General features: G+C 42.0%; 1 protein-coding gene across 3 annotated transcripts in view; it reads left to right on the forward strand.

The window, feature by feature from the left end:
• The first annotated feature begins 1230 nt into the window (after positions 1 to 1230).
• Positions 1231 to 23504, forward strand: part of FBXW7 (F-box and WD repeat domain containing 7) — a 190934-nt gene continuing 168660 nt past the window's right edge. For all 3 annotated transcript variants that reach the window (XR_012628736.1, XM_074866670.1, XM_074866673.1), the window contains exon 1: positions 1231 to 1573. The gene's annotated coding sequence lies outside the window, so the exon portion shown is untranslated. The remainder of the gene's footprint in view (positions 1574 to 23504) is intronic.

The raw sequence follows: 23504 nt of genomic DNA on the forward strand, positions 1-23504 counted from the left end.
CCACACACTTAATGAGCAGCAATTAAGAATTTTATTTTTTCCTTGTGTTCAATGAAGTGTCCTATCTTCCATATCGTGTGCTAAAGGAACCCTGGTGGGGCTCTCGTGTAACGGCCACAACTCTGTAATAAATGTTAAGAGGCTCCTGTAATTACTTTTTTTTTTTTTTAAATCTTTGGGAGAGCAGGGCCTACATAACCATTATTTTGGTTACTGAGAGTGAAGCGCCCAGAGCTCGGCGGCCGTGTGGAGAAGCCCGAGTAGAGAGACGAGGCCCTGCGGACAGGTACATCCCTGGGCTCTGGAACCACCGGCGCAGATGAGGGACAGCAACGGCCGCGGGACGACCAGCACCTTTCACGGCCGCTTCTTACAACCGCTCGGTTTACGGACACAAAGCCGGTGCAAACCGGGGCCCTTGGGAGGCGGCGGGGCCTGGGCCGCCGCGGTCCCACCGGCCGTTCCCATGGCAGCGCCAACGCCCGCCCCTCCCAGCCGCCGGGGCGGGGGCACGCGCACGTGCGCGCGGACAAGGGCTTCGCGCCCTCCCCGCGCCCCTGACGTCACGGGGGGGGGGGGGGGCGAGCGAGCGCTGCCACGGCCGCCCCGCCCCGGGCTGAGCTCACGAGCTGCCCCGCCCCGCGCGGCAGGAGGGGCCGGGGAGCCCCGCGCCGGGGACGCCGACTGCGGCTGCGCACAGGCCGGTGCGGGGCCGCCCCCGCCGCGCGACACCGCCCCCCTGTCCCGGGCTGAACCATGCCGCGGCGGCAGTACCTGCGCGGCTCCACCTTGCCCTCCCGTGGCGTCATCGCCCTGCGCCGGGGCGGGGCCTGTTGCTGGGTTACGGCTGTCATCCGCGCGCGCCGCCGCCGTGCTCGCTCGCTCGCTCTCTCTCTCTCTCTCGCCCGCCCTCCCCGCCCCCTCCCGGCGCCGCAGGAAACGAGCGGATCCCGGGGCGCTGCTGCCCGCCGCCCCGCGCCCGGCCCCCCCCTGCCCCCGGCCCTGTCCCGCCGCGCCGCCCTGCTCCGCCGCGCCGCCGCTCCCACATGCCGGAGAGCGGAGCGGCCGCGGCGCCGAGCCCCGCCGCCCGGCTGCCCCGCGCCGCCCGGCTGGAGCCCTAGCGGCGCCCCCCCCCGCCGCTGGAGCCCGGCGGCACCCGCAGTGCATGAGAGGGAGAGCGGGGCGGGGGCCGCGGCCCGAGCCACTCGCCTCCCGGGCGGCGGCGGCGCGGGGACCGGCCCGGGGGGCAGCGAGGGGCGGCGAGGCGGCGGCTCCATGTGAGAGGACGCGGCGGCGCACCTGAGCCGCCGGGACAGCCGTAGCCCGGGGCGGGGGGGGAGCGGGCCCAGGGCCCGGCCCCGAGGACCACCTGCCCGCAGCCCGCCCGGGGGGGGCTGGACCCGCCCGCCCCCTCGAAGCCGCCCGGCCCCCGGCGGCAGCCCCGGGACAGGGGACGGCGGGCCCCCTCCCGCCGGGGGAGGGGGGCTCCGCCTCGCCGCCGGCATCTCCCCGCCGGCGGGAAGGCGTGCGCGCCGCGAACGGAGAGAGAGCCCAACGGAGCCTGGCCCGAAAAGTGAGTGTGAGCGGGAGAAGCCGCCGGGGGAGGGGGGCTGCGTGTCCCGGGGCCGCCGGTGGAGCACGCGGGGGCCGGGCCGGGCCGGGGGGCGCGGCGCCGCCGCCGCTTCCCATGCGGCTCACGTTGCCGGCTGCGCACGGTCTGGTGCCCCGCGGGCGGGCGGGCGGCCCCCGCCGCAGGCTGAGGAACCGGGGGGATGGGGTGCTCCGCCGCGGCCCCTGGGAAGGGCCGAGGTCTCCTCCGCAACTTCAGCCGCCCCCCGCTTTGTACCCGTCGCGGCGCGGGCTGGGAGCGCCGGCCCCGGCGAACAAAGGCGGTGGCGGGCGGTTCAGGGCCTCGGGACCCTCCGTCCCCGCCCGTGGGAGCCGAGCGGAACCGCCGGGGCGGGAAGTTGTGCAAGGCTGGGAGCGAAGCGCACGGCCGCCGTGCTGGGAGCCGTGAGGGTTTCAGACACGCACACACACACACACACCCCCGCCGTAGCTGTGGGTTGTTGTTTTTTTTTTTTTTTTTTTCTTTGAAGGGTTGAGTGGCTCCGTGGCTGCCTCCTGCCTGCTCATTTACATAACACTTGGGTGGGAAATGCTGCTTGCTATTGTCACGGGAAAACGTAAATTAAGGATTTGCCTTTTCACGTAGAGCGTTTTTTTAATGCAGTTTAAAAGCTAGAAGCAGTGTCGGGTCTTCCTGTTTATCGGTGAAGTTGCTTCTTCACGAAGCACGAGCAAGTGCTCTTGCTCTCACTCCAAGACCTTGCTCAGAGGCTGGGGAGCGAAGGGTCGTGTTTGGGAATGGGACACTCTTTTCTTGGGTTTATTTTGCTTTGCTTTTTAGCATTTCTGCAGTGTGCAGAATTTCCCTCTGAGCAAAAACTGGAGCAAAACTTCAGATTGTTTTAATAGGGTACCTTAACTTGCTCTTAAGCGAAGAAAACACCACCACAGTAGTTAGTCGGGAAAGGAATGTTTATGTTTGTCAGTGTTAAATTGGACTATTCAGGAGTTAAAATTTATACAACAGTTTGTTATGTACAAAGAGGTTGTACTAAAAAGTGAAGAGAGTAGGTTGAATGTCACTTATTTGATGAGACAGTGTTCAGACATAGATCCAGAAATCATAACTGTCTGAAAACTGTTGTCTGCATGAGTCCTCTTCACATCTCCTGGATGGAGTCTAGAAAGACTTTGAAGGGAAAGGTTGTAGGATTTGTCTGGTTCTTCATTAAAAGAAGAATAAACAGCTTGTGAACATCCTGTTGGGTCAGTTGCTAGGGTCCTGCTTTTCTGCATTTTCTTTGCAGATGGAATTGAAAGTAGAGAAAAATGTAGCTGAAATCTGTAGTGTCTGAAGGTCTGAAATACATCCGTGTGAATGGAAAGCCATACTTCAGAATTCCAGCAATGTGTGCTTGCTCTGTGCTTTAGTTTGTTTGTGCTACGCGTTTGAGAGTAAGTACAGTCTGTTTCCCAACTGTGTACTTGTCTGTTCCACTGAGAGAGAGACAGCCTGTGAAAACTCAGGGGAAAACCTAGACATCAGTAGGCAGTTCAAAGGTAGACAGGGCACCTGACGTTTCACAGTTTCTTTTCAAGACCAAGTCTGCTGACAGGTAAGAGAACTCTTTTTTTTGAGACCAAAATAACTTTGTATCTTAAGCTTCCTGTCATTGCTGCTGTTTTAAAAAGGGAGTTAAAAGAAGCTGAACTCTCCATTCAGTTCACTCTTTGCTCTTCTTGGCCCCAGAACTAGGAGGTCAGGAAAGGAAGTTGCATTCTCTTTAGGTGTTAAGGAGTTGGTCAGTGCCATGCTGTATTTAATACCTACAGGAGCTAAAAGGCGCCGTGCCCTTTTTTCGGTATGGTGATTACACTTGCTTTTATGTCACTTCCTGGTTCCAAACTTAAATCTGTCCTTTCCTCCTCCATCATCATCCAGTTGTTAATGGCAGCCTGGTTCTGTCTCTTGATGGCACTTAAGCATTCTTGTGTGTTCCCGGTTCATAAATATCTCAAGAAGATACATTTTTGTCAAGGTTTAAGTTTTGCCTCCTGTTGCAGCTTAGATCTAGTAAATGTAGTTCCTTTGTTCAAGCTGAATAATTTACTATTACAGAGGTGTCTGTTTGGAAACATAAATGTTTATCAGAAAGTATGTGAATTTCATTTGCATTAACTGTTAGAGAAGCCTTTATAATAAGTAGCTTTTTAGTTTAGGGAAAGAAATAATTTTTGTCTTTAGACTCTTAGACTGACAACTTTACTGCCCTCATTATGAATGCATGTGGTACTTTGCAAAAGTTTTGTTAATTACTTCAATGGAATTTGTTGTCTCTGAATCAGTTAAAGAAAGGAATGGTGTGTGATGATTTAGGCCTGGCAATGTTATTTAACAGAGAGGAATGCTTTCTTCTCTCTCTTTAAAGTAAACTAAGTTAAGTATCTTTTGGTCAGCATGTTTTAAATTCAGTCTGTATTTAACAAACATGTTTCATTTTCTGGATCTCTTTCTGAAGAACACATGCTTGTTAACTGACTAAAAGTATGTTATGTTTGAAAGAATAGTGACATAAAGACCCTATCTGCAGAGCTGCTTCAGCCTTATGTGGGATGCGTATATCAACGAATTCTTGAAAGAGAAGATAAGGATTACATGTGATTGCTCTTGAAAATGCTCTTCCATGACAGAAAATATTGTGATTTAGTGGATTTGTGGAAACTGATGTATGGTTCTGTGTTGAAATGCACCATCTAGTCACAGGATAGACAAAATCTGTTTACCAGGATCGCTTCTACGGACTTTAAGATAGTCTCTTGCGACAGCAAAGGCTATAAAGACTTAAAATATTTGTCTGATGAAGACCTAGAATCATGTAAGCGTAGAAGTTAACTTACTGTTAACAAACCTCTTGGTTTTGCTTTGTGGTGGTACGGCTACTGGCTATTACACAGGCTGCTCTGGCTTAAATCAGAGGTCAGTTTAGCCCACTATCCTGTGTCTTCCGGTGGTCACCAGTGGATATCTGTGCAAGACTGTAGGCAGCACTATGTGCTTGCAAGTCCCTGTCCCAGAACACCTTTCTGGTTACTATCAGTGTGTGCTTCAGGGCTCTGGCATTTCTGCGCGTTGGCAACCCTTAGTGGCTTCCTCTTGGGTGAACGTGTTTGGTGGCTTTGAGGGAAGAGTGGGCAATTCACTGCTTAGTGACTTGTTTTGAATGTACGAGTCGTCAGCTGTGTTGGATACCTTCTAAGCCCTGTGTGAGGAAAGAGGAAGAATACTTGATCCCTGTCCACTCCTCACCTGTCACAGTCTCATGTTCAATAGACAATGAAATATGGTTCTCCAGCTTTCACTTTATGTAGATTATGAGTGGAATAATGAAGTAATAATTTTGTAGCTCCATTCTATGATCACCCAGAATCAGTAAATAAACATAATGGCTTGATCAGGCACTTACTTTAATATTAAAAGTATGCATTTGCTTTTCTCCTTTGAGAACTTTGCATATGCAAGACATTTTTTGGCTGTAATGAATGCTAGAGGCATTGCAGCTCACTTGTGAGGGAACATTTCTTGGGCAGGGAGAGGGGATGGGAGCAATTATTTTGTTGCAGTGTTGTGAATCCTCCCTAGTTCTTCCCACCAGCAATTCTGATCAGCCACTCCATTGTTCGTCCTGTATCAATGTATACATTGCAGTTAAGTGCTTTCTAATAGATCCTTGCTGGTTTTATGTCAGTAATGCAGGTACGATTTATGTCTGTAAGCACTTCCACTTGCAGCCCATACTCTTTAAGTTTATGCTTAGAGTAGCCTAGTAACGGTTTATGGGTTTCTGTTTTGTTTTTCCCCCTATATTTACTTTGAAATAATAGATTATTTTTTTTCAGAGCTTGATCAAAATAATTTAAATGCATGTATAATATATTATAATTTAGTTTGCAAGGTCAAATACTTTGAAAGTAAGGAATGTCAGAATAAAAAGAAACTACTGCATTCAATCTTGTTCATGCTCACCATGACAAAAACTACATCATCATCTCTTCAAGACTGGTCATCTTTGCAAAATAGTCAGGTCTTTATTACTCAGTAGCTCTTCAATATTTTTTTTTCTCAGTATTCTCTGAAACAGTTATTCTTACACAGGTGAAACAATGTATTTCTTCCATAATGTCATGTCTTAAGAGTAGCAGGACACATCTTTTCCCATTTGCTGGGGCAATCGAAGATGTTACCATTGGCTAGAGAATACAGCACCCACAGCTTGGCTGGTAAGAAGTGTGTGAAATAGTCCTTATTGTCCAAAACTAGCCTGCTTATCTCAGATAAGCTTTGTCAGCATCTTGAGCTGAGATGGCTGGCTTTGCGCTGGAGGATGAGGAATATTCTTGTGTGCTGTTTTGCCAGTACAATTCTGATGTGATGTTTTCAACAGGTGCATGCTCACAAGTAGCTACAAGAGCAAGATTTGCTCTCAAACAGCTCTTTTTTTTTTTTTTCCCCCTCTCCTAAATTCCTCCAATGTGATCAGTGGTGGCCACTGCAGTATGAGCTAGTAAAATTTGTCTAGTTTTTTGACCAATAACAAATAAGGCCCTAAAATGGAGAAGTGTGGGATGTTTTAATTGTATGTGCTGTTGTCAGTTTTGGCTGTAATTTAGACTTGTACCAGTATGGTACATTTTGCAATGCTATTTACCGCAGATTGTATTTAAAAAAAAGAAAGGCAATTTCCATTTAATAGTCTCACAAAAGGTTGAGAGGTTTGGATTTTGTAACCCAAATACATTTTTATGATACTGATTCACATTTCGATGTGCCCTAGATGTCATGTGGGCATGGGGTTATTGTGATGTTGGGGGGAAGTAAGGTGTTTCTTGAAATTGCTTGATCTGTGTTTCTCATAGTCATACAAGACTGCTTTCTAGCAGCTACAATATCAGGGAAGCCTGTAATAGGTAGTGGATGGATAAGCTGGCCTAGGTGAATTTAGTTTGTCTTGTGACCTGAAATTGGATGGCTGCTTATAGCAGAGGGACAGCTCTGAGGGATTTAAGGTGAAGTAATGCTTCCTGTGTAAAGACTGGCTATTCTAAGTTGTCCGAAATGGGAACGTTTTGAAGCATGTGCTTTCTTGAAAACCTTTCAGTAATATGGATGGTGTGAGCTGCCTGTTACTTCTCCAGAGAAGCAGCACTGAGAAGTCTGTGAGCTCTTCAGCGTGGGCAGGCTGAAGTGAGGTGTACTCAGAGGGCAGGGCATACTGCTGAAGCAACGCTTTATAAGCACAATATTTCCCTTCTTACCAAGGCAGGAGAGCTGCCCACAGGTGGAGCCGAGAGGTGTGCGTGTGCTGCGGTGAGACCTGGCCTCGTGGAGCTGGAGCTGTGGAGAAGGGGACACTGGGGGAGCAGTTGTTGCAATAGTTTCCACTAAACTCTTCATAAACCTCGGTCAGTGAGTCTTGCCACTGCAGTATTGCAGGTCATAATCATGGATTAATTCTTTCCCTGATTGCTCTCTCTACGCATGGGTATCTTTTTGAAAATTAGAAACCTGGACTGATTCTGGGATAATCGTTATGCTTATTCCTGTGTTCCCTTCCTCAGTGCCTCAACTTTTTGGTCCAGTATTGAAGGTTGTTGTTCTCCCTCTTCAGCACTTCTTCCTTCAGAAATGGCACTCTGGGTGGCTAAGAAAGTGGGAGGAGACCTTGACACGTGATGCAGGATACCAGAGCCTTCCCCTGTGTGTTTTCTTGCTGGGATTATCAAAGAGTTTAAGGGTGGTGATGGAGAGCTGACTGCACGTGGAGTGTTGGGGGGTCTTTTTGATGGATTGGAGTACTCCTGGTTATGCAGAGTCAGGGTTACTCAGCTGTGGCTTTGTGTTATTGTAGGTTGTGGCAATTGCTTTGCATTTCTGAAGAACAGGAACTGCAAACCCGGGGTGTGTTGTTCACAGTATCTGCTTAGCTCTGCCCTCTTTGACGGGCATAATGTCCTTTCTGCACACATTGACCCTGGTCTCACAGACGCTGGTGAATACTTTTGGAGCATGTGTCTTTCAGGATAAAGTCTATCATGTTTTCTTTAAGGTGAAACTTTGTTTAGATCTGCTGCAGCCTGCAGGATCTGCCTACGCTCATAGGGAGTTTGCTGTGTTACGAACTGCAAATGAAAGGATATTGTTCTCTTTATGTAAAATATGTGATATATTTTATAGGATAGAACGTGTGCCCTTATTTATCTGCAGGAATTAAAATAGTCACTATGTTTTCAGAAGTGAACAGGCTACTTCAGGACAAGCTACTTGTCTTACTAAATGACTGACAAGCCCAAAACACCACAAGCCAAAGCCAATGGGGAAGAAAAGGTTTCAAGCTTTTTCCCAACTTCCTTTTTTAGGAGGTAAGCTGCTCAGGGTGTTCCCTGGTGAGTGCAAGCCTTTCAGCATTCATGCTTAAGAAGTTGCTCACTAGCTATTGCAGTAGCTGCAAAATCTAATATTTCTTTGCTAGACCTGACAGTAGCGGGTACATGCTTTTGTTAACTTCTCCATTGCCTTATAAGGCTGTTTTTTAAAAGAAAATTTTCTTCATAACCACTTAATAACGATAACCAAAACTACAACTTTGGATTCAGGCCTCTGATGAAGTGTTACTCAGCTTCTGTGGCAAGTGTGGTCCCACATAGCTTGGCATGGTTTTGAATCTGTTGAAGAGAGAATGTCTACACCTTTGCTTTACCAAATGCTGTGTTTTTGCTAAGCAGTGTTATTTGTGGCTCTGAGCTCGGGTCAGGTGGTCAGTAAACCTGCCGTTTGTCAGGAGTGCCTACTTCTCTTGCTGTATATATCTTGTAATTTTGTTTTAATTCATGCAATGATGCTCAAAGCAAGAGATCTTCTAGCACAATAGAAAAGGGCCCTGAAACTGCGAGCCTGGAGATACCCTCATCTAAGTTATTTGTAACGTTTGTTTCTGAGTTCTGCTGTGGCAGTTTTGTCTGTTGCTGCCAGAGCTGATGAGTATGTCTTCAGATCTGTGGCATTTCTGTGAGTGGGTGGATCACTGCAATGACAGGTAACTTTTTTTCTTTACTGCAGAGTACAATAGTGACAGTTTTTATGGATCTTGAGGGCATCTTCAGCATCCTTTAAATCATGCTAAGGCGAAGCTGCTGTGTGGGTTGGGTTTTTTTTTGCCAGGAAACTTTTGACACTGTTTCTTTCTCCACGTAGCTAGATAGCAGGCCCTATTGCATATTCCAGCAAGATGGAATTTGATATAGTTTGTTTGGGGCACTGTGTTTGGGAATTGCTTTTCTCCTAACTTGCTGCTACTTCCAAGAGTCCTGGGGGAGGGAGACAGTGATTCAACCTGCTATGCTTCCCCTCACTCCAGACTGCCTGCCTGGTGCATGTTTAAACTTCTCTGTGTAGCCAAGAGGGAGGCAGATGTGCACCCTTGTGACAAGCCTCAGGTGGAAGGGGGCAGCTGTACACCTCTGCTTTCATGACATGTTAGTTGCGTTACCTGTGGTAGCAGGTAGATTCTGACCGTGTTGCATCCGGTCTGGTTAAGAGCTAGGCTTAGTCACTGCTTGGCTCTCAGCTTGCCAGACTTTGCCTTGCCCCACGCTTGCTCTGCACTACCAGCCGTGCGGCACACGGTCCTGAACGGCTGCTTTGTGTTCATGAAACATGGCAAGAGTAGCACGCAGGCTTTGGTAGCCCCTTAGTAACACGGTAGTACTTCTAACTATGTTTTGACATTATGTGTCTTCAGGGAAGCGATAATATGTGTGAAATAGGTCCTACTAAGAATATTTTACGTGGGCTCTAATAGACAGGTGTCTGAACTTTCCATTTTTCAAGCCTGTAATACAGAAGTGTGTTTGTGTTAACGACCCTGATTATCTCCATAATGGCAGTTTCTTAGCTTGTCTAGATGTTTAATGTAATTCTGAAAGTTTTACATACCGGAGAGTGCACTAAAACTAGGTGGGTCTTAGACATGGTTTGCTGTAGCAAGACAACTTTGACATTCATGGTTATATTTGATTTGTTTCCAGGACATACTGTTTCTTCATTTCACTTTTGGTGTTGTATTCCCAGCTTTATAGCTTATTGCCATGGTAAATCTTGCAAATTGTTTTGTTGTTATTTGTCCTTTGAATACTGTTATACTTGACTATTTTGAAATTGAGTAATTCCTGATATGCAAAAGAAAAGAAGTGGGCTGATACTGAAATAACCGAGGGTCAAACTTCAGCTCAGCCACTGCTGATGTTTGGCTGTGCCTGGCGGGAGCACTAGATAATGCTCAGTATGACTCAGGAGTACAGGCAGGATTTTTTGTTTGAAGGGTAGAGGTGGGTGGTGTCCCATGTCATGGGGTGGATGTGTGGCTGTCTAGTTAGCGGAGCTACATGCTGCGGCTGCTGGCTGCCTATGTAGGAGGTATGTACAGTCATCCCGCTCAGCTTGTGTGTTGTTTACATGGACTGTGGGAACCTTTCGAAAGGTGCTGGGAATGACTGGAAAAACAAAAGCTTGTTTGGTGGCACAAAAGAAATGTTAACGTTTTGGTCCTTCTCATTCCTATTGTTTGTTTACACTTCAGTGTCCTGGGAACAAAATTGATTGCGTAGGTTAGGGATGACTTAACAAAGATTTAAAGAGAGAAACTTAAAATTGAAACAATTTACCCTTCCTTCATAAAATCTTTTTGAACTTTGCAAAGATGGAGGGTTCCTGAGATGTTATGTTTGCTTGTCCTTTACAGGCTTGTCATTTCATATTGTGTTTGACCAGCTTAGTTGCTGCTGGAAGGAATGGTTCCAAACAGCTTCTCCCACCCGCAACCTCTTCCTGTGCTAGCTATTGGTTTAAACAGACTTTTTGGTAGTTAATTTTGTGCTGTTGGTTTTCTACCTTTTTAGTTCCCTGAATGTGAGAAGGGAACTAAAAATCAGATTGAGTTGGCTCAGTGTGACCTAGGATGTGTGTTAGAGCTGGCACAGGGGATGCACGGCTGGTGGCGAATCCTTTGGGCCCTGGCTGGCCATTAGATTGGCTTAACTGTGCCCTGAAACCTCACGGTTGTGGTTTGATGATCTGCTGAAGCCAGTGTGGAGTATGTGCTGCAACCAAAAGGGCTAGTCTTGCTGCCCCCCACCCCGTTTTGGCTTTTGTGGCTGTGCTGTCCATTGCTCAAATCCAGCTGGTTGTGAACCAACAGGAGTGCTAGTGCTGCCTGACCTCTTAGCCTTTTGGGTAAGGGGAGAGTGGGATTGCCACTTGTAACGGTGAGACAAATTTAAGTAATCTAAAAATGCTTATAAACAGTATACTAAACTGCAGTAATATTGTCATATGTATCATACTGTAAACTATATGCATGACAAAAAACACCTTCAGCTATTACTGCCAATTCAACCTACAAAATCGAGCATGCTCTTGATCTTCAAAGGTTTTTCCCTGGAGTTCTGTTCGTATCAGAGTCATAGCTGTGCCAATCTGGACAAACTAATCCTTTTATTCAGTAGAGCTACATTTAACACAGTGATCAAAGCTACAGTGTGCAGAAATATTAGTATTCAAATCTGTAAAACACAAGGGAAACAAATTGTTCTATGAGCAGGAGACCTAACAAAACCTAGTTTCCTGTGGATTTGTATCCTCTTTGCTGCTGCTGTATCCCACCACTGCAGTAACAGAGTAACAGAGTCCTCATTACTGTCCTGTTATCTTCTGTGACCTCCCTTATCACAGTATGTTCAGATCCTGCAGCCTGACTACTATGCTACTCCCCGTATAACCTACCAAGCTTTTTTTAGTTTGCTAGCTGGGCTAAAGGCACCATGTGCTGTGACTGTTGCAGCGCGATGCGTATGCTTGCTGGCTGCTGCCAAAGAGGGGAAAAAAACCCTTAAAATTCAAGAATTCTACTGATTGTAGAGCTGAGAGTTTAACTTTTATGCTATTCTCTCTGCCTGTTAGTTGCCATCTCCAGAAAGGAAATAGGATTTCATTACAGGATACATGTATCTTTTTGCCTTTCTTTTCAGATTAAGTTTTTGGAAAGGTGTGTAGTGCCACTGAAAAGTTTCATGTATAAAACTTCTAGTAGTTTGCTATTCTTCAAGATCAGTCTTAATTGTTGTTACAGCTTATTATGCTGTTTAATAAAACATGTACTCCTTTTTAAAAGTACGTTAAGTTTGTAGTTCAAGTGATTTATTTCTTTTTTAAACCAAGTTTGGCTATCTGAGCAATTATATGAAAATGTATTGTCTCCTATTAATAATGAATTTCATAATAATGTCTTATGTGATGTTATTTGTGATGTTTTAACCCTGTAGTTCAGTTGAATATATTCTCGTTGTTCTAAAACTCCAGTTGAACTCAAAGTTCTTAGTTTTTTTTCTGTACCTTTTCCTGTGTATTACTCTGCATCTCACAGTTAACATACCTTGATCTTTCTGATGCTTTTTGGCATCCCCTTTAAGATGGCTGCCATCAACTTTTACCTTTTTTGAAACTCTTTTAGCTTAATTGGCATTTCAAACCAATTTTTACATTGTGTGGCTGCTTGGAATGCTGTATTCAGTTTGTAATGTACCAATTGTAAGATTCTCCAAAACATTTTATATATGTCCTAACATTTTAATTTTTTTTTTACCAAATATCATTCTTCAATGGACTATCTGCAGTGACTATGTCTCTTTCTGACTTAATTCTTAAAATCCAGTAAGTTTGTGAGTAGAATATTCACCTTGACATGTAATATCTTGTTGATTGTTCTTTTTGTCTGTCATGTATTTCCCTTTTTATCTAGTTTGGTTAGACTATTTGAAGTTCTTAGAGTTCCTTCTCTTGTCTTAACCTTAATTTTCATGTGAGTGAGTTTTGCCACTTTTTGCCTTCTGGACCATTAAGGAATATGTGGTGGTTCTAGTACAGAACCCAGGCCTTCTGATGTTAACTCTTTTCTGCAAGTTAACAGATCACTTAGTGCATTTTCTTTTGATGCTTTGTTGCTGGCATCTAAACGCAAATAGTGTTTCCCCTAACGCCAAGATTAATTTTACTTAATGGCCTCTTGAGACTTTGGGGGAGGCTTTTTGAAAGTTAGTTTTTCAGCAATTTCTCCTTAGTTCACTGTTGTTATAAAATTCTACTAGCCTAAAAAAGCACAGTTTCCTTTCCAGAAACCATGCTGTTTATATTCTCTGATACCAACCAGGGTATGTTTTACAATAGTATTCTCTAAACAATTGTTTCAGCTAGCTTGCTGATGCACGAAAGGCTTGTTTGTTTGTAACAAGCTAAATCATATTTACTGGCTTTTCTAAATATAGGTAAGTACTGTGTTTTCTCACATTCTAATATGAGATATTTTTAGTAGGAGGTTAATGTAATTTTTTAGCATTTACAGATCAATTTTTTTCTCTCGTTCCTCTGACATAACCCAGTTGTGATTTCTGTTAATAAAATGAGAAAATGCAGAAGTACCAGATTTTCTCCAAAGGAGGCGTTAATGGTTTGTTAGCTCTGTTCCACTTCCCCAAATTGTGTAGTGGAGTGCTGGCAGCTGAGAAGTGCATGTGCTTAGGTAGCCTTTCTTAGACTTTGAGTTCAGGATCTAGGAGGTCTTCAGTTTAGATAACAGAAACACAGTGAGATGTGTGGTGAAGAGGGAACAAACAGGAGTATAGAGGTCTTCTAATTAGTGAGCAGGCAGATGCCTGTGACTTCTTCCATCCATATTTTGTATCGCTTTTCAGGAAGGAAAACAACCTGCAAACCCAACCCAGAGTGGGTCATTTAGCTTTTCTGAGGAGAAAAATGGTAACTAGGACTGTTTGGTAGTAGACCATTCTGCTGCCCACTAAGAGCTTGCGCAGACACGGTGTGTAGGAGGCAAAGCTGTGAAACTGCTCTAGATGTTTTGGTGGAGAATAATCGGTGATGTTATTCCACCAGAGGTGTAATAACTTTCTAACTAATATTTTGAATAGAAGGTCAAGCTCATTAAAACATTTGAATTTAATGTATTTTATCAAGCTGGTGGTTTGGGGAAGCAGATCTGAACATTAAAATCACTTTTCTATATTTTAATTGGAATGTTCTGTTTTAAAATGTGTTTATTAAATAATTTTAAAACAGAAGAATTGCCACACTGGATCACACTGATGTTCTGTCTAGTCTAGTATCCTGTGTCTGATAGCAGCCATGAAAGAGAAAATTGTGTACAGGAACCCAGAAGTTCCCTAATTTTTCCAATGACCCATCTCAAAAATGTCTGTAAGTGGGGCAACATTGAAAACAAGGTAAGTGTTAGCTACTTTTCTTTTGGTGCTTGCTCTCCAGCTACTTTCACCTCACAGAATCTCTGAGCCAGAGGTAGCTTCTGTTTATTCAGAAAGTCCTGAATGATTTCTCTACCATGAAGTTGTCCAATTTCTCTTGAACCCGTGTAGACTTCTCATCGCTTTTGCATCCTTTCGCAATGAATTCCATAGGTCTACCAGCTATTGCCTGAAGAGTTACTCATATTTTGAAGGTGGCTCCTACTAGCTTCATGAGCTGCTGTCTAGTGTTTGTGTTGGAAGGAGCAATGAACAGTAAGTCAGTTACTGTCCTTTACTTTTCATGTCACTTGCCTCTGGCATAGTCCCTTAAAATTGGGCTCTGTGGTCTGAAAGGGACCATTTTTCAGGTGTCAGTTCTTATACACTTAAGTAATTTTTGCTGAGACTGTGCACATCTCTAAGACAACAGATATTTCTTCACTAACTGCTTGATTTTTTTGTTGAAAAGGAGAGGTGCTGTTTGGACACCACTGCTTATTAGTGCTTCAGGATTGAAGTCAACCCTGGGAATAGCAACTGCAACTGAAGTTTAGGCTATAGGGGGGTATTTATTGAAGAATTGCTTGACCCTGTGGAAATGACAGGTACTAAGGTAAGGATGAGGAATTCTCATCTGTATCTCCAGGAAATGGCAATTCCTGTAGCCATCTTTTAATGTGGTTAGAAAGTCACCTAGCAGGTCTTCAGTTTCAGTGTCTTGATACAGATCATATAAATAATAATAAAGAAACATTAGGTTCTTTCTGAAATGGTAAATAACAAGTTTCCTATGTTAGTATTACAACTGTTGCAACCAGGCAGAGCAAACAAAAATACAGCTCTTGAAGTTGTCTTTTGGTCTGCTGTGTTGATAGTGTGTTGTCAACTTCCAGTTTTTAATTACCATCATATATATGAGTACTTTTGTGAAGAAAATTAAATTTAGTGCTTAGTGATTTTCTGTAAACGTCTAAAGCCTTTATTTAACTGGGTGATTTATAGAAGACAAATATATAAGAAATAGATTGTTCAGGCTACATCTTGAGGTCTTATTAAGGTATTAATGGTGTGCAACATAAAAGGTTTCTTTAAAAGCTGATTTTAAGAAATAATCATAGATTTTTGTTGGGTTTTTTTGTCAAATTGATATCTGTCATGAAGACAAATCTGAAGGCGCTTGTGATGCATTTTAACTCAGTGGTTAATTTTCTGTTGTTACTACTGATAGGCTGTCATATTAGTTCTTGTGGAGTACAGGTGAAGATAGATAAATGAAATCCAGGTCTGATCCTGCAGTCACTGGAGTATACACTTAAATACACTGTAGAAAGCTAAGTGTCTACATAAATGTTTGCTACATCAGTAGCTACAAATGTAAATTTGTCAAACTTCTCAGTAAGGTACTTTTGTTGCCTCAGAACAAAACTGATTGACAGTTTCTTATTGATAACACAATCTAAAAAGTACTGGGAACTTTTCATTAGTCTAAGCTTGCATGTATTTATTTGGAAGAGCAAGAAGTTAATCTCTGACGAGCAGGATTTTTCAAGTACGCTCAAGTCATTTAGGAACATAAATTCCATTGACTTTGTAATGTGAGAGGAGTAGAATTGAACTGAAGCAGAGGATTAATTTTGGAAGCTAAGCAAACTGAAAAGTGCAGTTGATCACAAATATCAGGCAGCATATTGTATTATGGAGGTCTCATTCTTGTATGAATCTTCTTAAGCCTGGTCAGATATGGGCAGGGAGAATTAGCAAAATGTGAATTCGGAACTTAATTAGGAAAGCATTCTGTTTAAACTTAGTTTTAATCACTGTTTAGAAGTCATGTTTATTCACTCTCAAGGAGGATATAGGAAAAGTGTTATTAACTCTTTCTTTAGAATCAGTGTCTTTGCAATAGTTACTGTATTGCTGTTTTCTTTGCCAGCACGTCAGTGGTGCAGTAGTAGGCAAAAGACTCCAAAGTGTCGTAAGTGAAAACCTTAGAAGATGGTTGAAACTTTACAATTAAGTAAAATTACCTGTCATTTTTGCTATGAAATGTGATGGTAGGTTGTTTGTTTCTTGACTGCTCATTGATTAACTGTTTGGCAGTAGCTAGGAAGACTGCAAAACTTGTTGTTTGACTTTCGTTTCAGCTATCAGTTGTCTTTCTGTGCCTTATCAGGCTGCTTGACAACTGTTTAATTGAAAAGTTTCACATGCTATTGAAGTGTTATTGTTAGAATAAGCACTTAATTCCAGAAGGAGGATATAATCTCATGGTTTGATAGTCAGAGTCACAGTGTAGGGGGAGGGATGCTATCACTGTCCTAGATAGCAGACTTGTTTATTTTACAAATACGGATTATTTTTTCTGAATGGCAAAGGACAGAACCTTGTCTAATTGTAAATATCTCTGAATGGGGACAAATATTTTACTGTCATTCTGTTAGGAGACTTTTTGATGAGAATTCAAATGATACATCCAGTGTAACAAATGGGAATCTTTGTCCCCAAAAAGTTGCGGTAATAAGGATGAAACTTGGTTGGTTATTTTTGCTTGGGTAGTTGTGTGTATAAAATAACCTAGTAGTTATCACTATGCTTGACAAAAAGAAGCAGATGAGAAATGGTAGCAGAAGAATGATTTCAGATTTCTTCTACACTGTCTTGCGACTAGAACAAGGGGCATTGCACTGTTAAATATGAGTAATAGAGTGCATATACATACTTTTTTCTCCTCAGATCTTGTTTTGCTTTATTGTCTGTGTTAACGTGTTATGCAGCTACAATATTTGTATGTTTCTGCTGGTAAAAATATCTTTCACAGATCCTAAATATAGGAGTTTAGAGGAACTATATCTGCCTGGCTTTTTTGCCTAGCTGATGGTGACTAGATGGAAAGATGCTGCTTTTTTTTTTTTTTTTTTGGCCCAGTCTCTAATCACAGAGTAATGGGGCTGACTTGTTAATGAAGCAAGTTTAGAAATTGTGAGATAGAAGGAAACTTCATTTTAATTCTTTCAAGGATTGCTGATAGTGTACAGCTAAAGTTACTAGGGCAAAAATACTGTTCGTGCTTGAAGGAAGTTTGTGGCCATAGTCATGGTAGAGCTCGTTATCAAGGATACTTACAAAAAACCCACACACAACACTGAGCACTGGAGAATGAAGTTCAAACTTTGCTTCAGTTTAATTGAAAGCAAGGGCACAAGTACTTAGAGCATTTCTGATTTTTGGTCACTCCAGCTTTTCTCATATATTTTGTTTGTCAAATCCAAGTGAATCTTTGGATCCAAGCTGAGTTCATTGAGTGATTTTTGTTGTAGAGAATTATGGTGCTCTCTTTATTATGGTTTGTCAGTGTTGCATATGAAGCTTTGTATAAGTCATTAATATGATATATTTGAGCTTTTGTCAGGGGGCATACCTTCAGCAAGAACCCTAAACTTTTCTGTTCGTGAATAGGCACGAAAGTTTGCATTGCACTTACTGTCTTTTAAAAAGTCAATGCTAAGGATTTTTATTATCAGTTTAAGGAAGTGGAGAAGTTAACAGATTTTAGAACTTCTGAGCTGGTGATTTTTAAGAAAGCATAGTTAAATGCATTCTATGAGGTTTCTGATGTTTCATAGACTAACAAAAGGTTGCTTTATTAGTAGCTTTAATGAACAAATCGCTTTATTGGCTTAGACATACTGGTTGCTTTGTCGGTCCAAACTGCTATGGGTTCTTGTTTCAATTCACCATTGTGCTAGAGTAGAGAAGTGATAGCCATTGACCTTCTGTTAAAGCACAATAAAAAGTTTTTTGTGAAGAAGGAAAGTGTGCAGCGAAAAGAGCAATGCAGTTCTCTGACTTGAGTTCAGCAACGTAAAAATCAAGAGACCGTGTACCTCTCCTGTTGCTTTTCGTGCTAGGTGGTTCAGTATAGTGAACCACCTGAAACAGGAGAAGGCGAGACTGACTTTCTGAAGGCTGTTTTTCATGGAACCTGTGTGTAAAGTAAGGAGGTATTTGTATTGTAGCTGTAAGGAAGCATATCAAGTAGGTACTCATTTAGTTCTGAATGGAAAGTGTGTTAGTCTTCAAAAAATTATTTTTATTGATTGTCTGGTTTAAGTGATTAGCACACATGACTTAATCATAGCCTTTGATTTGAATTGTGACCATATTTTATTTCTTGAATTACTTCCTAAGAATTTGTTTAAATGAGCAAATAGTATTATTTTTTCTGGCTGTATGGTTAAGACAAAGAGGAAATTTGTTGGATGCTTTAGACTTTTGTTAATGATAATAATTAGTTCTCAAAGTTGATGTCTGTGTAATGAAAGGATGCTAAATCAGGTGGGATTATATTGCAGTCCCCCAGCTCATTTTTGGAGTTATCAGATTGCTTTAAAAACCTATCATTCTACTTGTAAAAGATGAGCATCCTCCTGTAACTAAAATAATAGTGTTGCAGTTGAAGCTGGGGATTCAGATAGATTTGCCGAACATATTTACATTACATAACACGTGAAGTTATAATCATGATTAAAAGGATTAGGAACTTTCTTTTTAATGAAAGCACTGTATGAGAACAATTTACTGTTCTCTGCAAATACTTTTTTCTTTTGGATACAGTGCAGCTCAGATGTTCTGTAGCTGGCTGCTTTTGGTTTACGGATTTGAACTGGAGCGCTTGTCATTTGGTGGGAGCAGCTGTTGGAATATATTTTACATTTTAGTTATCCTTCGAGTTGTAGGGATTGTGTTGTATGCTTGATGGTTATGATGTGTTGCGCCTAGTTCATAGTGGGGTGTCTATTTTTGTATTTGTATTACAATGAAGTGTTCCAAAGTTTTTTTTCATGGAGCAGTTTTGTGCCCTAACGGATTCCTAATTCCTCAGGAAAGCAAGTCTTCCCTGAGACAATTTCTTGGGGAAAACTGTGACAAGCAGTGAAGCTGTCCTTGCATAAATTTATCTAGATTTTATTTTTGAGACAATTGTTCGCTACGAACTTGTTTTTGAAGTTAGGAATGAGATTGGGTGAGCCTGTATATGAACGCATGGAGTAGTGCACTGAGAATGTGTTCAGACTGTGCATGGCTGGGCCTGTTCAGAGAGGAGCTGACTTGCCATCATGCTCTGGTTAGCAGCTGTAGCTTAGCAGTGCTATTTAGAGGAAGTACCTTTTGACGTTCTTTAGTTTTCTTCTGAATCTTAGAGCATCAAAATGTCAATAATGTAAAATTTGCATGGCTTTGCATGGAGGAAACTTAGAGCACGAAAGCACACTTTTTTCATTTCCCCTTCCCATGAACTGGAGTTCTTTGTTGCCAGGGTACACAGTGCCCTCTTTCCTACCTCTTCTGGCTACTGCCTTCCCTGCTTTTCATCTTTCTCTCTGTGGTCTTTCAACATGTGCTAGGAGGTTTATTGTGCTCTCTAATGCATTCTCTTCTTGGTGCTATCTCTCTATCTCCTTCTGGCTGCAGTGTTCTCCCTCTCCCCCGTTGCTTGTCCTGTTCTGCCCTTCCATCCTTGTTTTGCATTTTAATGCTGTTTCAGTGGTTTTATATGTCTTCAAAATGCTTGGTTTTCCTTTGTGAGCCAAAAAATTACTTGTCAGCCCTGATTTTTGAAGGACCCACCTCTTCCAGAGGCCATGTTAGTACCCCCTTCTGCCAGATAATCACAGATGTTCCTCAGCAACTTTGTGCTTGCCACTGAGTCTGTACCTCAGCTCCCCAATGTACAAAATTAAAAAGTAACTTAAGTTCTCAGAATTGTTTAGAATCAATTAAGGTATCCGAGGTTTTTGACATTAGCATGATTACTATAAAAGTACTATGAAAGTAGTCAACATGGAAATTTAGTTCAGAGTCAGCAGATGACTAAACACGATTCATATTTGTAATTCTTAATGTCCAGAGTATAGTTATGAGTAATGGAGTGGAAGAGGTTGTGTGACTTCAAATAATACTTTTTAACCCTTCAATCCTACTATGTGGAAACCTGTGTTTTAACAGCCTGCTGTTGGGGAACTGGTTTTGAGGTTGTGTTGATATTATAATGACTTTGCACCATCTGTAACTTGAGTATGTGATGGCAGGTCATGCCAGCTGTACATTTCAAAGAAAACTGGTAATTCTGGTGCACTTCTCATCGAAAAGATAGATTAAGTGAAGGTAAAGAAATAAAACAAAGTGCAGAATTCTAGCTGCCCAGAGCTCTGCTGCAGTTAGCTTTTTCATTATACGTTTCTTCATCAGTGTCAACTTCCTAAACATCCATCTCAATAACAAATGGCAGCCCACAAACTGCATGTATTGAAGAAGACACAACTAACATCTGTTTGTTTTAAAACCAGCAACCCTCTGCAACATACAATAAATTGTGTACTGTTTAGCCCCTAGATATCACTGTGTCTGCAATAAGGAGAGTGAATTTTATATTCATCTTTCATAATATATACCTCAGAACACTATTTCTCTAGAGAAATAGTAAAATCTTTGAATATCATGCAAGAACTTGCTGCAATACAACAAGAAAAGTCCGTTTAGTGGCTTAGCATTGTGTCTTGGAATCCATACAGAAAATGATTAAAGTGGAAAATGTATGTGGAAGAAATTTCTCTCTGACCCTCTTCCCTAGCTTTCTAATAATCCCCTATCATCAAGTTCATGATCAGAGCCAAACTTTTTGTAGATGAGTTTGCATCAAATGGTACCAGGCCCTGCAAGGCTTGACAATGAATCTTCACTATCATATGGTAAATATTTGCTTTCCTCCCCACTAAAAGCAGCAAAATCTGTGGGTCTTAAGTATTCACACACCAGAATGTAATGTACTCAATACAGTTCACCTAATGTTCTTATGGGAGTAAAGGGAAGGAAAGCAAACAACTACTAAACACCCAAATGAACTCACATCTACAAATGAGAAAAGGTCTAACCACTCTATTCTTTCAGGCAAGCAAGGTATCAAGAAGAACTGGTAGTCTGAGTTTAACAAAGGTGGGCCTAAGGGAATCTTCAGAAGACAAATCTGGGTCTTTAAGCATGGGATTATGCAGCCTATCATGGCCTTGAGAGGGTTTTTGTGGAATGGCATAAACTTTCCCACTCCTTTAAATATTCCAAATGTCACAGGTAAGTATAGTAATGTCTGTTTTGCTCTCCTTGAATGACAAAGGCATTTTAACTTTTCCCATCTACCTTGAAAAATCTATCTGCATTCCACAGGTTTTCAGCCACCTCATATTAATTAATATAGCCCAGATGAAATCCGAGCTCATATTCTCAACTTGAAGTTGTTTGGAAGGTTGTTCTCTGTCTTTTTGAAATCCGGAGGTCTTCTGTACCTGATCTCTTCAGCTATATCAGTGTGACTAATAGAAGAGATTTTTTGTTTTGTAGTATCAGTGCTTCTAACACTGTTCTCCAGACCACAATTCTTGTCTTAGAAAACTCAGTTTCACTTAATTTGAGCAGAATGTTAACCTAGCCTTACAAGTTCAATTTCCCCAGTTTAGAGTCTAGTTCTGCCTTGAGTGAGACTCTGGCTTATTTGGTTCCACAGGACTTCTGTCTTCATCACTGCCTCGCTAATCAGAAGTTATTTTTAACTCATCAGTACTTTGGGGGTGGAGATGTAGACAGAGCAGTAGCATGTTAGTTGGAAGAATTGGGGTTTCTATTCGTAGCTTCTGCCACTGACTTTCTCTGAGATGCTCTTATTTAAGAGCATAATACTCCATTTTGTGCCTTATCTTCTATAAAATTAGAGTACTTAACCGCATCTGTAAAATGTTTCAAGATCTTTGGGTAAACACTATTCTGAGTATTTGTATTTGTTTCAGAAGATCACAGTCTGTGATGATAGTGTAATAATATGGTTTTGTTTCTTCGTGGAGAAGAAGCAGCACCGGTAGTTCACCATTATGCATTCAAATGCCAGTCCAACTTTGTAATATTCTTAAGTTAATGTGGTCTTTAACATATGTATAACTATTCATTGTTTAATGGGAACAGTGACTTAAAATGAGCTGCTATTAATTTTACTGGATGTGAGATGTTTTAATGAAAACAGGGATTTATATTAATTACTTCAATGTTTGTGGACTTGTTTTAGCAGGTGCTGAATTTCTGTCCTGTTGATATTGTTCAAAATACTTTTAATAAAGCATAAATATTGTTTTCCTGTAATGCATGCAATATCAAGACAGACTCACAAACTCCAAATGAGAAGTAACTCTGCTTAATGGTCCACATCTTAATGTTTTTTCGCTCTCATGGAAACAGCTTACTGCTATAGTTGCTGCATTAATCCATAATCCAATAAAGGGGATTTATTTGAGGGGTTGAAGGCAGAGGGAAGAAAAAAGAATGTGTCTATAGTGCACTGTGGGCAGTAGTTATGCTAAAAATAAGATAGAGCTCTTGAATGGTCTGTGTTTGCCTTTCTCTTATGTGTGAGAAACAAAGTTCCACAGTAAAATTTTAAGGTGCGATTATATCCTTTCTCCTGCTTCTCAAGGAAAAAGACCACACCAACAAAACAAACAATCAACTCCTCAGGTCCAAGTTGTTCTTCCTGTTATTTCAGCTGTTCACAAATGCAGGGATAACCGGGCTGCTACTTAAATCCATACAGTTGGCCTGCATTAAATATCATATGATATTAAATGAATGCTGACCCTCCAGCTTTGGTAAGAGTTATGTCAGTTCAGTGTACAACTCTACTGTGGTATACCTAGCACACCTCTAGTAACATATATGCACAAATACATGACCTCAAGACTCTTCTGAAATTAAGCATTGTATTGTTGAAGCTCTTGTCTTGTGTTGAAGCTCCCATGTAACTTACATGTAGTAAAATGTTTTGAGTTAAAGCTGCTCCTGGTTGCAAAGAATTCATGTGAACGTCTTGTACCTGTAGCTGAAGGAGGGCTGGGAGATTCTGCTTGTGGATTTTTAAAGCTTTAAAGACAAAATTGAAAGAAGGAATGCGTTGATATTTATTGACACTGATGAGTATTTACTCATCTGGTTCCTCCAACGGTATGCTGGCAGGCATTGCTACAAGTTTTCATGTTGAGACCTTATTGATAGAATTGCACACTTTTTTCTTTTCCCTCAAAGGAAACCAAGACCTTCATGTGTCTTTCTCTGAGTTTGCTGCTTCATAGAAACAAAATGCAGGATCTTTGAATAACATTAGTTGTTTTTGCTAGAGTTTGAAAGGTACAATTATGTGACTCAATCTCTGGAAAGTGAGCTCTGTGGAGTTTTCAACTCTAAATGTCAGGTACAATAATTTCCATTCCTTTTCCCCCTCTTCTGATGTGAAGGCTTTTCCTATAATTTTTAATGCAGTTTGTAAAGAACTCTGAAGAAACTTTATCAAAACGCTCAGATTTCTGAGAAAAGTTGTTAGTACTTACCTTCTTTTAAATATGGGTTGACTTCTAAGAGCTGTTAAATACCCTATCTGGATCTTGTAAACCACTGCAAGATAGACTAGTCATGCTTTATTTGAAATGTTGCTCGTTTCCCATGTCTGAAACAAATTTCACGGAATAGCCAAGATG

This window comes from Strix uralensis, chromosome 4 (assembly GCF_047716275.1).
Source record: "Strix uralensis isolate ZFMK-TIS-50842 chromosome 4, bStrUra1, whole genome shotgun sequence".
Lineage (NCBI taxonomy): Eukaryota > Metazoa > Chordata > Aves > Strigiformes > Strigidae > Strix > Strix uralensis.